General features: G+C 43.1%; 1 long non-coding RNA gene across 5 annotated transcripts; it reads left to right on the top strand.

Moving 5' to 3' along the window:
* The first annotated feature begins 5377 nt into the window (after positions 1–5377).
* On the top strand, positions 5378–15426 carry LOC311431873. Of its 5 annotated transcripts, none has more exons than XR_014689682.1 (6): positions 5379–5496; positions 9668–9836; positions 11303–11431; positions 12581–12731; positions 14132–14292; positions 14458–15426. It is a non-coding gene; the product is annotated as an uncharacterized lncRNA (long non-coding RNA). The 5 variants fall into 5 exon arrangements; XR_014689685.1 differs by adding an exon at positions 13349–13593 and having other exon boundaries at positions 14132–15397; XR_014689686.1 differs by adding an exon at positions 13349–13593 and having other exon boundaries at positions 12581–12772; positions 14132–15397.
* Positions 15427–17096: the final 1670 nt, after the last annotated feature.

Below are 17096 nucleotides of genomic sequence, written 5' to 3'. Positions count from 1 at the left end.
GAACTGTTTGCTGGTTTGCCAAGAGAGAGAGCACCTCATCTGCAAAAAATAATTGCCACCTGCTGCAGCCCAGCCTGGCCAGAGGCTCTGGTATTGAGCTTCCTGCTCCAGCAGGCTTTCACGCTGCCCCTTGGCTGCTCCTCCTGCCCCTGAGGAGTAATTCACAGGCTCTGAAAGGCCAAACGGCTCCACGTATAAACTCATGCTCCTGCACGGATCCTGCTTGCTTTTGCATTGGCCAAAGGGCTCCAGTGTGCAAAGCCCTCCAGCTAGCAGCCCCGTGGTGGCTGTGAGGCTCTGGGGGCAATTCTGCTTCTTGCTGCTGTCTGATGGCATCCAGCAGTGTGTGAGCACACTGGCCTGAGGGCTTTTATTCAGCAGGGTGAGTTATTCCTCAGAGGAAAAAGTGTTTTCAAAGGGTGAGAGAAAGAACTCGGAATTGCTGTGCTTTTTTTTAAAGCCTGTGAGTACTTCCTATGCAGGCTGGTTTTCACATTGTGTTTTCTTCCTTTCCTTTGGGACAAACACTACCTCTCTTTATCAGAAGGAAGGATGTAGTTGCTTACAGACCTGGGGGAGAGGGAGGCTGCCTCCGCTGTCTTTGTTGTATTCGTTTGTCATTTTCGTAGCCCGGTTTCTTAAGATAAGCAAAGCTTACACAGACAAGTCATCTGTTTGTCTCCCTACACAATTATTCTTGGATTTATTGGCAAATTTCATTCTAATTTTATAGAGGCGCTTGAGATATCAATGATGTGAGATTTCTGTAAGTTTTAAGGAAATTATGATAGATAAGCAAGAAAGATTGCATTAGCATCCTTACTGTGGGACCAGCTGAAAAACTGGTCCCTTTGCATCACAGAATCCACATGGAAAAAAATAGATGCCTGTAATTCCACCATCTGTGGGGCTACTTACTTTAGTTAAAAAAAAAAAAAAAAAAAAAGTCTTATGTGCCAAGGGACATACAAAGTAAATAGTTTATTGTCAAGATGTGTCTAATGCTAAATTACATATACTAGTGGGTGCATGGAGGGTATGCTTTGGAGGAAGGGTAACAGTGCAGCTGCTTCAATGGACAAGAGTTCTCTTATTTGAAAGTGAGCTGCTCAGGTGAGGGTGGTGCCACTGCAGCATCTATGCTATTCCCAGCCTCCTCATGTTGTAAATGTTCATCAGGATCAACAGCATGAAGGGCAAGAGCACTAGTCGCAGAAAGGACAGCGGGTCAAAATCACTTTTGTCATCTCCTATAAATCTCATAGTTGTACCTTCAGGACTGAAACCGAAAACTGCCCAGTGTGCAGCTTCTGTGTGCAACAGCACAAGCCTTAAATTGCTGGCACTGCATTACCCTGCGCTTGAAAACCCACTGTCCATATTTTTAACTACACTTAGGTTGCATACTGTCAATGGAAGTTAGAAACTCCATCTCTTTGGATTCAGTGATATTGATGATCCTTTAAATATCAGAGAGGTATTTGCTCTGGGGTGTAGCAGCTCCCAGAATTTGACATATGGGCCAGGAAGCTCCTCTGCGTTCATTTATCGTGGACTTATAGTCAGATGTTACAGATTGTTTCTATGGCAGAACAAGCTATTGCATGCTCCATTTTGTGACAGTTTAGGCTAGATAGCTAGAGTTAAATAAAAAAAAAAAAATTAAAAAAAAAAAAAAAAAAAAGTTGAGAAATTTTATCTTTTAAAAAACTGTTCTTAATATACCAGATGCCTGTGAGTAACATTTATGATTAGACTCCTGCCAGCTGAGAGCAAGCAGCCTGCCGAGAAATGACAGAAGCAGGGGAACATCTGCCACGGTGCATGCAAATGGCAGGTCTCAAGTGCATGTGGCCGTGATGGGGGAAAAAATTAACAGCAACCTTGGAGGATGCACCTGGCTTAGGTGAAATATCACACTGCTGAAATTAATAAAAGAACAGGAGTAGGTGCCCTGTGGTCTAAGAGAGCTTTTTTGGCAGAGTAATGCACCTGCCCTGCACCATTTTTCTGTGAATAATAAGGTTATTAAACCCACTGGTGGTAGGATGTGTTTTAAATCTAAAATTGAAGGCTGCTTAGGTAGCTTAATGGGTAGGGCCCTTTGCTACCTTTCAGAAGGGCTGGTATTTCCATTCCCACCCTAAGTCCCTGATCCCACCTTACAGTGTCAGTTCATTACCACATGGCTCATTCCAAATCATCTATTCAACATGAGCAAGGGGAGTGGCGCTTGGCCTGATGGAAAACACTGCAGAGGCAGCACAGTCTCTAACAGAGGAGGAAGCAAACTGTGTTGTTCCTGAGTGATCACTATATTGTATCTTGAAAAATAAACATCGTCCAGCCTTTCTTTGCCCACCTCTACCAAACATTTTCCTTCTAGAAGTGGGAGGGCCAGAGGAGAGGGATGTGTTTTAGATCTCTAGCAGGGAACATGAAAACTCACAGAATAAATGGCATTATCAAACTAATCAAAATTTTAATAGTAACGCTTTGGGACCCTAGTTCATTTTTAGCTGTGTCATTTCTGCATCCCACTAGTGATCGGACTAGATGACCTTTCAGACTTGGGCTGTTTGGGTCAAGTAATTGGGCTTTATTAGCTGCCTCTGAGACACTCATTACTGGGTTTATAAAAATGGGCAGTACAGCACAGTACATGTATACCCAGGGTGTTTTACTGGAGTTTCATATGTCTACATACTTTGCAACCACTGTACCTATTACAGAGTCTCCACGAGTGGTTTGTGAGCACTAATGGGGCCTGGAAGAATGTTTTGCTCAACTACAACTCTCGACTTTGGCTGCTCTTGACTTTCAGAGGGAAACTTAAGGAAAACAAATGGCTGAGGAGAGACTTGTCTGCTGTCCCCTGGTACTACCAGTCCCAAAGCCTTCAGTCCCAAAGGATTCTTGTCATACATAGCACCACCATGGTGTTGGACCTTTGCAAGTCATTGCTTGCCAGGCCACTTCCTGTTACTCCCTCCATAATTCAGGCCTGGGGGGTGTATGACAAGAAATGGTGGGACAGATAGTCTTTGAATGCAGATTTATTACTTTTGCATGAACTCATGCAGCCCAGGTAACATGGTCATAGTAACTAGAGTGGTGCAGTGAGGTTTCTTTGGTAGCTGTGTGCGTGGCATAATAGAGAAATATATTATTAGCATGTGTTTTGGCTTGTGGCAATTTATCCACGTTTTTAACCTTGCTGTTGAAATTTTACACCTTTAATTGCTATCTGTGTCAGAAAATGGATGTCACCTAAATGTTCCCCAGCTCATTGCCACGCGCTAATTAGCTCAAAAGACAGCTCTCACGGAACAGAAGCCCAGTAACGTGTGGGGATGGTAAAACATGAGTTCAGCCAGAAGTCAAGGGGTCTGCTACAGTGGGGTCTGCATCATGGGATAAAATAGACAAGATTTGTTTTAAATGACAACTCCAAAATGTTACACACGGTTCTTTTCCCTCTTGTTTCAAGATTTTCTCCATCTCCCCAAATGCAAAGGAAGATGACAGCGATATTCAAAGTCTAATCTGTTGAGCTCAAGTTATACGTTAACTTGTACTGAACTAGTAAGCTGTGCTTATCTTTTAAGCTAACTTCCTAGGTTTCAGGCAAACAGTACCAGCTCACTCATACACTTGCACAAAATACTACTGTCTGTGGGGACACTGCTCTGTCTACTCACCTTGTTTTCATCTCACCTGTTTTAACGGTATCTCTGTTGTATTACAGTCGGCTGTTGATACTGGTGACTTAAAAGCTCTTTTCTGCTCCTGCTGACTGCTTAGGCTCAGTGGTTTACAAGGTCAAAATGGTTGTGCTGCCTTTCTTTGTGTGTGGCAAAGGCACACGATAAACCAGAATGCTTAACACAACCAAACAATTAAAACACACAGCCGCACACAGCCACTTAGTACACCAAAACCCTGATAAAGCATTTAAATGGAAACTCCAAAATGCATTTATACCCATGCCTTAGTGATTCAACAAAATGCCAGCAGCTTGAGTGAGCTGTGAGAGTATAAGCCTGGGACCTGCAGGAAGCCTTGCTGGCTTTCTCTTTGTTTCAGCAGGCAGAGCTTGGAGTGCGGTTCACTCCTGTGGAGAGGATCAGCACAAAACATATGCATCTTGAAGACCTATTCTGAGGACTCAACCAGGACTTAATTGGTACATTTTGTGGTAGATTATTACCGGGCATGAATTTCACTTCAGCTGAGTACAACTTCAGACTAAGGGGTTTTGTTTGTTGGAGGTATTTGTTTTAAGGTCTTTATTTTCATGTTCAAGGAGAACAAGCTGAATTCTCTTCCCTGGCACTCCAGTAGAGTTGTTCAGTGATTCCCAGTGAATTATGCTTTTCAAATACTTTAAAAAACCTGAGGTTTCCATGGTGTCACTAAAAGGCATCATTTGAAGGGAATGTCATTGCTTTTGTGCAAGTCAAGGAGGAAATTACTCAGAGAATTTTCATTTTTACCATGTTTCATGGGAAATAAAAAAAAAAAATAAAGATGGCTTCACTTAAATGCAGTGACCCCCACCTACATCTGCAGCAGTCACAGTCAGAGAAATTGTCTTTTCAGTTTGCATACTGAGTGACTGGAAAAGAAAGAGTCAGGGGCTGCTGGACTGTGCTATGCTGCTGCTATTTCAGCTGCAGCACAGAACGATGCTTTCAGATGCAAGGTAGTCCAGGTCTTATATCCAAGTAGCTCAAAACCCAAGTGCCATGCTACCTCTCCCTCAGGACAGCTGAGGGCAGCTGTGTTCCCAGGCTGTGAATGCAGTAGTCATCTCCAGGCTGGCCCTGACCCTCCTGGATGAGATAATACAGGGGAAGTGGTGCTCCACACCGTGTAGCTAAATCGAGGATTACAGTCAGCAAGCCCCTGTTCCTAGTACAGCTCCTTGGGAAGCCTGTAAATTCTCATGTTTTCTTTTAAGGGGATGCCTGGAAGGCATTCCTGGTGAAGGCAGTGGCTGCTGTGACTAGTTTAATTAGTGCTTATGTGCACTAATTCTACTAAATTTAGCACCTGTGTCTGCTAATCTACCACCCAGCTGGAGGGCATTGGATATCAAAGGAAAAGGAAAAGTAATTGCTCCAGCCCTGGGGATTGAAAGTTAAAATTACGATGGAGAATTTAGTCAATTGACACGTTTTACCCTCTCAAAAATAAATAAATAATGGTTACAATTGCCTGGAAAACAACCATGGTGTTGAATATCTGCATGATATGTATTCCCAGCACAATAGCTGGCATTACTGAATCATTTTCACATCGGGTCACAAGCAGGATTTCACAGATGGATCCCGTTAATTAACATACATTAGTTACCTAGAAGTAAGAGCATCCCATTTGTTCCTGTATGTGGGCTCTCCAGTGGAGAGGCAAGGTCATTCAGCACATTGACTCTTGACACACAGTGTATGGGGACTGAAAATCCATCACCACAACATCTCTGTGAGCAGGAAGGTAGGCACATCCTCTTGTGTTATTATCTGGAAGGGCACACGGTTAAATAGTTGAATGTTATTTTTCACACCCTCTCCAGAGGCTCTTAAAAACTTGTTTTCATCAGTTCCTAAGGGGTGTAAGTCTTCTGATAGCCTCAGAGGGATTGAGGGCAAATCCTCCCTGGAGTATCAGCTGTCTATAAGTAGCACAGACCAAGCTGAAGATCCCTAGAGCATGCTCTGATGCCTTTCATCCCTCCCTAAAAATTGTCTCCATGAACATGGGCTCCGCACTCAAGCAAGGCCTTTCTCAATGTGCTGTTTCCTCTCCTCCTGCAGCACATTTCTGGGTGAGCAGCCATAGCCAATTTTCTCCCCACAGGTCCAAGGTGAGGAGAAAAGACCTGTCATCTGCCCGGCTCTCCTGTTTAAAAAAGAAAGACTTGTATTTTAAGGCTAGCTATGCTGACATGGCTGATTGAAAGGGGTTCCTATGGATAGACATGCAGCAACTAATATAAGGCACATAGCCTGCTATGCTAGCAGACCTCTCTCTGGAGATGTCCAGCTCTTACCCTAAGCTGCAGAGGTATGTTAGGCTCCGAACTTCAGGCATCTATATGGCAGTTAAACTAGGTGCTGAAAAGGCAAGGGGAATTGGATATTGCTAGCAATGCTTCCCACCAACAACAATTAGAATCAAATGCTAATTGCTTGTTTGGGTTTTTGAGGTACTTTATCAGCCATAATTTATGCCTTGCTACACCAATAGTGCTGGAAAACATGGCTTTTGTCTCTGCTTGCCCTGGTTGGACCTTTTTTTGTTTTGTTTTGTTTTGTTTCCACCAGTGATGCCATTATTAAGAAAAGGGTAACAGCAGACTTAGTTTCTCTAACTGTACAGATTTCAGGTGTAAATTACTTGCAGCTAAGTGCCCAGAAAAGGCTTTCACATTGCTCTTTTCCTTCTCTGGGGGACAAAGAATGCTCACATCTTCAAAGAGAAATTCTGGAGGTGCTGAGATTTTGCATGACCCCACAAAACAAAGGAGATTCCTTGAAGAGAACAAAGTCAGTGATATGTTGAGTTTTCAGAGTTTCAGGGAGAAAAAGGAAAATGGCAAAGTCCTGATATATTAAACACCACACTTTATGTTGCTAAAACAAACAAACTTTGCACTGCAAAGTCATTATGCTGAACAAGATGAAAATACATCTTTAAGTGGAGATGTAGACTTGAAACTATTCAGCTGCTTTGTGTACAAGCAGCCTGTGACACCAGTGTTTCAAACGTAGCAACAAATACTCAACCTCATTTGTTTAGAATGAGATAATGGAAGCCACAGCTCTTAAAGCCACAAGAAAAGTTTCAGGAAAAAAAAAAAAAAAAAAAGGAAAGAAAGAAAAAGGAAAAAGAACTGAACTGTGGTTGGCAAAATTGCAGCACTTTTTAATAAAGTACAAGTGGTTCTGTGCCTGCTGTAGTGGGTAACAGCATGAATGCTCATATAGCATTCCCTGGCTTATATAAAATGGTTACAGGATCTGTATTATTCTTGCTAAAGCTAAGACTTACCAATTACTGAGATATTGTGATGCATCTTGTGAAATGGCAGCATGCAGCAGGCTTTGCAATCAGGCTGTGAGAGAAGGCTGTAAGCCCGAAACTTGGCGTACTAGGAAACTGTTACAGAAGATACTGACACGGGGGGTACTCTTGACTATGTTAATGGAATCTGGAAACAAAACTAAATTACATGTTTAAAGGAGAGGTAACATTTTGGGACATGAAGCATTACATATCTTGCACCCTTCTTCCCAGCAAAATATCCTGCCAGCAATGAAACAGTTGACTTTCTCAGAGTTTTATTGCACTGTGCTTGATGTGAGAGGTTGAAGGAGGTTCAGAAGTTCAGCAAAGACCCTAAAATGTACAGCAAAATTGATGATACATTCCTTCCACACCTGAAGGGCTTAAATTTCTCTGTGATATTGGATTAGATTTTAAAAGGAAGTTGCAAGCATTGTGGACTTCATCACAACCTCGTCACAAACCCTGCAAGGAATGGGCATGTTAAGAAAAGAAGGTGAATTTCTTGTTTGCTCCAGTGCCCTGATGGATCAAATCCACCAGAAGAGTGTGAATCTGGATGGCATGAGAATTTTCCTCCCTCTGAGGAACTGAATTATTTTACTGCATACAGACCAGGAGAACCCAAATTCTGCAGAGTAGATGCCTAAATTCACCTCCTCCCAGGTATCACATATAATGTAAACTGCCCAATCTAAATGTGATCAAAGGCTCTTCAAAGCTGTTTTAAAACCCGAGAATGTCACACAGCCAATTGCACTGGAAATGCATGATAGGCTACAGATATATGGGTTGGACCTCAACCTCGTGCAACTGATGACTCAGCTTTGCCTGTTGCAAGCCAGCTATCAATTTGCAGAAGGTCACTGAGGTCCATTCCAAAATATTTTTTGTTCAGCCAAACCAAATGCTGATTGTTTTGCAAAAAGGTGAAGCTGATACTAATGTTTTCCATGATAGTAGCAGCCAACCCAAAAAATGAGAGGAATACAGATGCCTAATATCTGTTACAGCTCAGGAGTGTGCACCTCATGCAATGAAAAGAAAAAAGGCAGCAGAGAAGTCTGATTTAAAGTTCACAGGAGTTTTAGGTAAATTCACGTAATGAAAACAGCAGCCTCTGAACTTCATCCAGCTTGGACTCTGCTCTTCTATTTGTGTATTTAAAAGAAATAGCGTTGAGCTTTGTACCATGCTTACTTTGTCCACCTGTAATAAAACAAGGAAAAGAAACTTGGTCCTAAGATTTAAAACTTGCTACCTGTAAACTTCTTCCTTTTTTAGTGTCAGCTACCACTCAATAAGCACTGCACTGATTTGCACTGTCTGAGTTGTGGGCAGGGCACTTCGTTCCTGGCAAAGTGAAAAACATAATTAGCATCTGCATTAACTAACTGGGTAAAAGTTTGTCCTCTGAGCGGAAAATAGTGGAAGGATGGGTTTAAGCAGCTAAGAATTAAAAATTAAAATAACTGACTCCAGGAGCATTTTCCCATAGCAACATGCTTTTAAAAATAATTGAGAGAGGTTAAGAGAGAACTGCTGCATAATTATACAGATCCATCTTCATCCCGTGTCAGTGGGTTGTTAGTGCCAGAAATGGGGGCGTTGTAGGGGGGCCACAGGCACGGGAAACACAACTAAGAGTGCTACAGAGGACAAGCTGAACTGGGCACCAGTTAGTCACCTGCTACAGGTAAGGTTTCAAAGATAACAAGGAGCCAGTGATGTGAATAGTGAGAATAATCGCTTGTCACCGAGTCAGGAGATCACAGATACCACTGTGAAGACAGCCTAACAGTGTCCCTCCTGCCTAAAGACCAGAAATAGTATTAAAGCTAATAAACATACAAGTATTTTGTCAAATCCCTCTGGCCAGGAACACTTGATCCCTATGGAAGGGAACTGGACATCAGCAATGTCCTGCCTGGGGTATTTTGGCAGGGCAGCTAAGCTGCGAGATACGCACGGCTGCTGCCAAGATAGGTTTGGCTCATTTCCTATCTCCTTCCCAACAGCCACGACACTGGTGAAGGCCTTTCATGTTCTCCCACGGCAAGGTCACAAGTGGGAACAATTTACAACATCTGCAGTCACCCGTACAGGCTGTTTTTTAAATGCTTGTTACTTTTAACCTGTTGCCCAGTTCATTTCTTCCTGAGAAAGATGGCAGAAACCCTGGTGTGTCTGAAGAGAAATGCAGGTTTCCTAGCAAAAAACAGACTCCTTGCTGCCGATTGAGGCCACTGATGTTGCCTGTTCTGCTGGCTAACCCGCAGTGGACCAGCTGAGTGGGTACCATGGGGAAGCAAGGAAAGGCCACAGCAAAAGCTGCAGCACTCGCCTCTTGTCCTCTGTCCTTTTGTCTCTTACCCACAAACAGAAACCTGGTGGGAACGAAAGTTTAATTTCCCTTTCCCCTGTCATCTTATACCAAGTCTGTTTCTTCACAGTATTGCTTACAATTTACTGTTTCCTTCCTTCCTTCCTTTATTTATTTATTTATTTATTTATTTATTTATTTATTAAGCCAAGCCTCCCCAAGCCAGGAATTGTTTCCCAGCTGACTCCCCACTCACAGCGTTTCTTCTCTCTCCAGGTGTAACCTCTCATTTTCCTCTGTCTGCTGCTGGCAGCTGTTCCCTCCTAGCAATATGTTTCTAACTTGATGCCTCCAGCTGCAGAGGAATTTGCCTTTTTCTGACCGGCTGCTGTATTTTCGGGCTCCCCAGGCACAGCAGCATCTGCGGGGAGCAGAAAAGGCTGGGGTAAGTCTGCAGCGGGCTATTTGGTGCAACACACTTGGTAGGGCCGAGGGCTCTCACCTTGCATGGGCACACTGGGTGAGCAAACATCCCGGTGAGCTGCACGTGCTGGCCACATCCAACCTGGTCCTGAGCAAAACTGGTTGCAGCTTCACCCTTTGCTTCAGGCACAGCGGGCTCTAGGGTTCCAGTGGTGTAAAACACAGAACACTTTGGATGAACCCTCCTCCCTTCTGTTTTATTCATTTCGGAAGCTCACGGGCTCCTCGACTTTAGGCTGCATATGTTCAGGCCAAAAATAAATAAATAAACCAGTGGTTAGGCCTGGAAAGACAAAGTCTGCTGGGCTGACCACGCTGCAGAGCCGTATTTGCACAAGGTGGTCTGGATTCTAAGTAGCTGCAAGCTATTTAACTCTAGCAATGCAAGCCTCTTTTCTCTTGAATCTTTAAATGTTGATAGAAGATATAACCAAAATATTAAATACCATGCTATGATTTTTCCCCCACCTTTCCTTCCCCTTTGTTTTTATGGCAGTTTTCATAACAATTTCATATATGGCAGTATTTCATAACAATTTTCTTGAGCAAAATCAACATGCTCTTTCTCTGACTTGAGCTAATTAATGCTCTTGTTTCCCTCTTAAACCATATGTGCACAGTCATGCTTGGTTTGTATGCGGAGAAAAGAGAATATGCTGCTCTGGAGATTTTTGAAAGGCTTTATTGAGGAGAACCCAACCCACAAGCTGAGCTGTGGGCCACTGGGGCAGGTGTCCTCTGTGGGTGGGCAATGAGAGTATCCTGCTTGGGCAGGTCAAATTTAGCAAGGTCTGCACTCAGTGTCCCAGTAATTCCTGCCTGTGATTTAGGGTACAGCAGCGGTGAATGCCAGATAATGCATGAACAGATGGATGGATAGGATCAAGGATCTTGCTTTTTATCCCTGTTCTAGTGGGGAATGTTGCCTTTTATTCCAAGATAGCCAGTGTTGTAGAGGACAGGAATTGCTTTTTGCTACCACTTTCTCAAAGCCTGTTTTTGCAGCAATGGCTAGTCACACCAGAAATGCTTTTTAGGGTCAGGTATTAGTTGCTCAATTATCCTCCTTTGATAGTTATAGCTCTTGAAAGTGGATTTTCCTTCCCTGTCAGATGAGCTTGTGATTAACTGCAGATTTGGAGATACAGTCCCACATTGTTTAGCAAAGCATGGATCCAAGAAAGGATCCAAAGGTAGGATCCAGAAACCCAGATTTAGGACAACTGTACTTTCAGTATCATGAGCCGTCGCTGTTCTCAGGGCACTCACATCTCAGGCAGCATCCTCTCCCATCCCACAGGGCAGTAACTGTGTGCAACACGGGGTCCACCGTGGGCACAAACTCATGGACAAGCTCCCTGCTCAACATTTCATGTCTCAGTGACTGTCTAATTAGGATAAAAAATAATTTCTTTTTACCCTTCTCAGCCCATCCACTGTGTGGGTGACGCCCCGTTTGGGCCAGCATTAAAGGACAGAATAGGCTCTGGTCTTGCTGCTGTACCTTGGAGCTCACTCACCACCCAGGGATGCACGGCAAAACTGTTTGGACAACAGGTGAGTGGGAGCTTGCATGTACACTACGGGAGCAGGCATGGAAAGAAACACTCTCCATTGAGCGTCTCTCTTATTCAGGTATAATAAAAAAGAAAAAATCAAAGGGAAATATTTCATGTGCAAATGAGTTTCTTGATTATATGTTCTATTCTTACTAAATATTCTGGTTTAGTCCTGCAAGGTTAGATCCTAGTGATTAATACATTTGAGGCAATTAGGCTTTGAGCTGCCATCCTTACATTTGTTTGGTTATTTTCTGTAGCACATACACACACTTGCACAGTTAGCCTGCATGCAAGGTGTAATTTGTCTGTCTGAGGGCTGCGCTTTGAGTCACTGAGTTTCCTCGGGGTATACTGATTCCTCTCCTCTGGAAGTCCTCATGGAGTATCCTAGGTGCTGCTTGTTTTTTGCATTCCCTTTAAAAATTGAGTTGTACTGTAAAAGTGGCAGTAACCATCTGCATGTAGCAGGCTGCGATTCTCTTTATAAGGTGAAAATGCACCCATCCTGCTCCTGAACTAAGGATTACTATTCCAGTCTCGGTATTTCTGTTAAGGATCTGTCAGCAGCCTTAGAGGAGGATGCAGAAAATATATACAATATATTTGCACTTGGTGATTTTCAACATCAGATGTTTGACTACAATCTCAAGACCAAGGGAGTGTAGACTTAATGCTGTTGGAAACTTTGGTCCTTCAAAGCAGGAAAAAAAGCAGTCTTGAACACTGCATTTAATTTCTTTTAATTCAATTGTTCATTTAATTTAATTTATTTAGTCCTAGTATTTGAAGATCTGTTAAAAATAAATAAAAAAGCCACTGGACTCACTTAATTCCTACTTGATTTCCCTACGTTCCATTAAAGCATTCGTATCTAAAAATTATACACACTGTATAACTTGTCTTGTGTAAGCACTCATTGGTTTTTGCATTGTTTTAACATACATGCACAGAGAAAAAGCCCAAATTAAAATGCCATGAAGAATGCAAAATCAGTCACTTGAAATTCAGGAACTACACAGGGTAAAACAGCTTGTGTAGAGCTAATTTGGCCTCTGTGTGTCTGTGTTCACATACTGTGTATGTTACATATATATATATATATATATATATATATATAATGCGTACAATATTTGTGTTCTTACAGGGATGAAAGCCTTTAATTACATGACTACCTGCTGCTTTTTGCAGAGAGCACTTGCCTCGTTCAGTGAACAGGACAGACCTGCTTTGCATGTGGGTCACTTTACCATGAAGGAGGCTGCTCCCCGTGCGACCCTGCCTCATTTATTGCAGAGGTGAATCACAAACGGGGTGGGAGGCTGCAAGGAGAGTCGAGGTGTGTCACTGCTTCTCCCGAGAATTAAATTCATCATTTAGAAAGTCAGCGGGATGACTGCTGACAGGTGTAGAAGTGTCTGAGCTGGCTCCTCAGCTCCCCTCGAGGAAAATTCTCCTGACAAGCTTACACAGTTTAAATAGCTGGTTAGAGTGAACTTAGCTTTTTTTACCCTACTGTGAAGTAGGGGGTGAAGGCAGGAGCTGTTCTGTAGGCAGACTGAAAGGGAACTAATTTCTAGCAAGGAAATGGTTACAAGAAGTTGATGGAGGTCAGCTCTTCTGGTGGCATCCCTCTGTCTAGAAGAGAGCAACCTGGACCAAGTAGGGTAGAGCCGCCTTGGGTTTATCTTTCTTACACTGCAGTCACTAATATTAACATCGGGACTATCTTCATTAACCAAATTCACAACCTCATTAAAAAAATGGTAGCGTGGCAAGGTTTCTTTTTCATAAATCCAGGTTAGCTGTCTCTAATTATCTTACCCAGTTTTAATTCTTTATTAATCAAGTGCTGCATTGGCTGCTCCATCATTTTGCCCAGAAGTGATGTCAGGTTTCTCTCTCTTCCTCCAAGCCCCATTTAATGTTATTCCAGTTGCTTTTGTCTCAGTTTATGAGTGCGTGCCTTGAGACTCTGGAATCTGATTTACAAAAGCACTGCATATTCACGGTTGCCAAGAGGAGTTGTGCTTTGAAAATACAAAATGCTGCACCATGCTCAAGAATGCTAAACTGCTGGGAGCTGTGAGTTAGGCACACAAAACTTCATGGTTTTCACCTTAACCCATCTGTCTCTGGGCTTCCCATCAAGAAAGGAAGGTAATAATAATCATCATCTTATGGAGATACAGTGAAAATAAATGCATTAATGGTTGTGAAACACGTGGATACTTCACAGGGAAAATTATAAAGAAGCCCATGAGGACACTAATCATTAGTTCTTGAGAGCAGGGTTTGAAGATAGTGCATTAAATAAGTCATGGGGCTCTATACTGTATGAAGAGAAAACAAAATATTGAATTGCTCCTCATTAAGACCCAGAGTCTCAAAGGGATTTTAAGTGCCTAATTCTTGCTGAGAATCAAGGCTTCTTAAGTGGTCATATTATTTTGTGTGTGTGTGTGACTGAAAAAATCAGGGGACCTGCAAGAAAAATGATCACTTAAGTATAGGTTGCATCATAACACACGTGTAATTAAATGTTTCATCAGAATGCATATGCACAAGATTTGGGACACAAATTAACATTGCCCAAACAATCTTAGTTGCAGCATTTAGCAACACCAGGTTGCTTGACTTTGCAACATTCACGATCTTTTCCAATAGTTACTGCATGGGTAATTTTATCTGGTTTTAGGTTAACAAACATCCCCAGTGGACAGAAGATGGGAGGCCTTCCTTTGCTGCACACCTCCCCACACAGGGGTACAGACCTTTGCCAGCAGCATGAATGGTGCAAGTAATGGGTTGTCATCTCCTGTTTGGATCAGCAACAGGGAGGGACAGGACGCTTTGCCAGTGAGTTTCACTAATATTTGCTGATGCTGGAAGAATGGTGAAAGCTGGGTGTCTTTGGTTCAGTCCCAGGATCGGAGGCTTGTGTGCCTGTTCTACAAATGGCATAGCCCATTTTACCATTTTCAATTCATTCATCCTTCTTTCTGTTAATCTTGCCCCACACAGAGCCCTTGCAATACTGCCTTGACCTCCTGAACTGAAAAATTCCTGGATAAAGCCCTGTGTGCCCGAATCTGATCCCATAGCTGATCCCCCTTCAAGAGGAGATAAGAATAGATGCTTCCTGATCCCTTCCAACCTGAATTATCCAATGATCCTATGAACTCATCATGTTTTTCTCCATTATATAATTAGTCTGCATTCCAATAGCCTATTTTATTAATCAGTCTTTGTACCAAGTAGCTTTGATTTATCGCATCGTCATAACTTCACCCCTACAGTATAGGATTCCTTTAGATAAAAAAGGCAACCAAGCATACATCCCATAAAACGGTAAAATATAGCCAGGGTTGTTATTATGTGGGATGAGGTTGTTGCAAATTCTATATAAAACGGGAATTTGTGCCAGGAGCTCTTCAAAGTGCCATGGCTGGCCTTCCAAGAATCTGGAAATGTCATCGCCAAGGCTAAGGAACCTTGTTTTTTTCCTCCTCTCTATGAACATGATGATATTTGTCTGGATCCTGGCTCTAAATCCTCCGAGCTGTGGCAGGGTGCCGAGAGGCAGGATGCTAGCTGTGCAACAGGAGGCTTGCTCTGGTCAGGGCAGCGCTCCCTATTTTCCAGCGTTGGGACACACTGCCCCAGAGCTGAGGCCGCTCTGCATCGGGGCTATCTGCATCATCTTCTAACAAAGAGGCACCCCAAAGATGCTACATCTGCTGTTGGGGGTCAGAGAGGCACTGGTTTAGAAGCCATGCTTGATCGTGAGAGGTAGCGTCTCAAAAAGCCCTGCACAGGAAGGAAAGGCCTGGCTCTGTAATCTCGACTTCAGCATTTATTCATGTGTAGGCTCCACCATGCAGTGGAGCATTCCCTTCAAAATGTGGATGTTCCTCTCAAAATGTTTTCATTTTCCTATTCAAATCAAAATCAATTTTCACCAGAACACGTAATGACCCTTCTGTTATTTGAAAGATATTTTTTTCAGTGAAGTACTACCTCAGTACTACTTTTTCATCAAAAACACATTTCTTAGCTAATAGAAATGTATTTTCTTTCATTTGTTTGTCCTCAACCCTCTTGTACCCAGGAAGAGTCTCTTGAGGATCACTATTTCAAGGGTGGGAAAACTTCTACCATGTAAAAACGTGTAACTCCCAGGAATATACCACCTCTGAAATTTTCAGTTCCAAACAAAATCACAGGACGTAGGAGTAGCCCAGAAGAGGTGTTTGGGATGAAGATGTTTGGTCAGCTGGAGTAATGGCTGTCAGTGCTCATTATGTGCATTTCATTGCACTGGATGATTTTATTTTGTTTCTACAGGTTCTGTTTCTGTTCATTCACATTGCTCCTGTCTCTTCCTCTGAGGCCTTTTCTTTTCCCTCCTAGCTCTTCCAAATGTTTTCTGTTCTTTGCTTTTAGTCAAACTTCTCAAAGCTATAATTTGACCTCCATTCCCAAAGTCCCCTTGCATTTCTCCCTGCCAACTACAGGCCTTGTCCTTTGTGGGAAGGGAGTTAGTGGTACCAGGGAAGTGCTGGAAGACCTGTCCCATTGCAGAAGAGATGTAGGAAGGGTAGTAAGCAACTGATCCGGTTAAATCACGAGTTCACAAAAGGAAGCATGGGGAAACTAGGTCAGGCTTCTACAGGATAAGCACAGAAGTACTGGATAGCAAGAGCATGCAGGGACAAACAGAGAAAAGCCGATGCAAGAAATACAACAAGTAACGAGAGCGGGGCAAGCCATGAGAAATCATTCAGTAAGTACAGCGGTGGTAAGAGGAAGTCAAAGGAAAGTGGATTAGTCATCAGAGAGAGAAAGCTACTGACTGATGCTGAGAAGGCTCGGGGCGCCTGATGCCTTTTTAGCACCAGTCTTTGCTAAAAGATGTTGCTTGTTATCAGGTGATTGCCATAGTGCACATCAATGACAAAGAAAAAGGATTTCAGCCCCGACTAGGAGAGAACAAGGTGCGAAAGCATTTGGGTAATTTAGAGGTGCTCAAATCAAGGGGCTGGCTGGCCTTCAGGGGAGGCAGCTGAGAGAAGTGGCTCAAAGGATGCTGGAAACGTTGAGCTCAGGGAGGGCGACCAAGGAACGTGTTGATGGAAAAGAGCAAGAGTGGGGCCTCTCTTTGAAAAGAGCATTTAAAAATAAAAGTATATAATAATAATAATAATAATAATGAACGTAGCCCAGGCAGACATTTTCTTCCCAGAAAGGCCCTAGTAAAAACAGCCAAATCGCTGGCAAACAGGCAGAAGGACAAAAGAGATAAGTAACCATTAACGTGCACTTGCCAAGAAGAAATCAGGTCGAGCTGACCAAATTTCCTTTGGCAACAGAAGAACTGACCCTGTTATGGAAGAAAGGAGCGACCTTAAGTTGGGCTCTGCACACTTGTTTATGAATGAAGGAGTTCGGTTTATGCAAAAAAATGTTGGGTAGTGGGTATAAAATGCCCAAAACAGCAATTCTTGAAAGTGTGGCATGAGGATGTGCTAGCACGTCCAGCTGGCCAGTTGCTGGGAGGAGAAAGGAGGAGACCTCCCTGGGCAGGGGTAACAGGGCTGTTTCAGCAAGGAGTGGTCAAATAAGTGTGAGATGCATCCCTGGGTGGGCTGTGGGTATTGGGG

The sequence above is a fragment of the Aythya ferina genome, assembly GCF_964211825.1.
Source record: "Aythya ferina genome assembly, chromosome: 2".
Lineage (NCBI taxonomy): Eukaryota > Metazoa > Chordata > Aves > Anseriformes > Anatidae > Aythya > Aythya ferina.
Note: the sequence above shows the minus strand (reverse complement) of the source record. Positions and strands in the feature narration are given on the sequence as shown.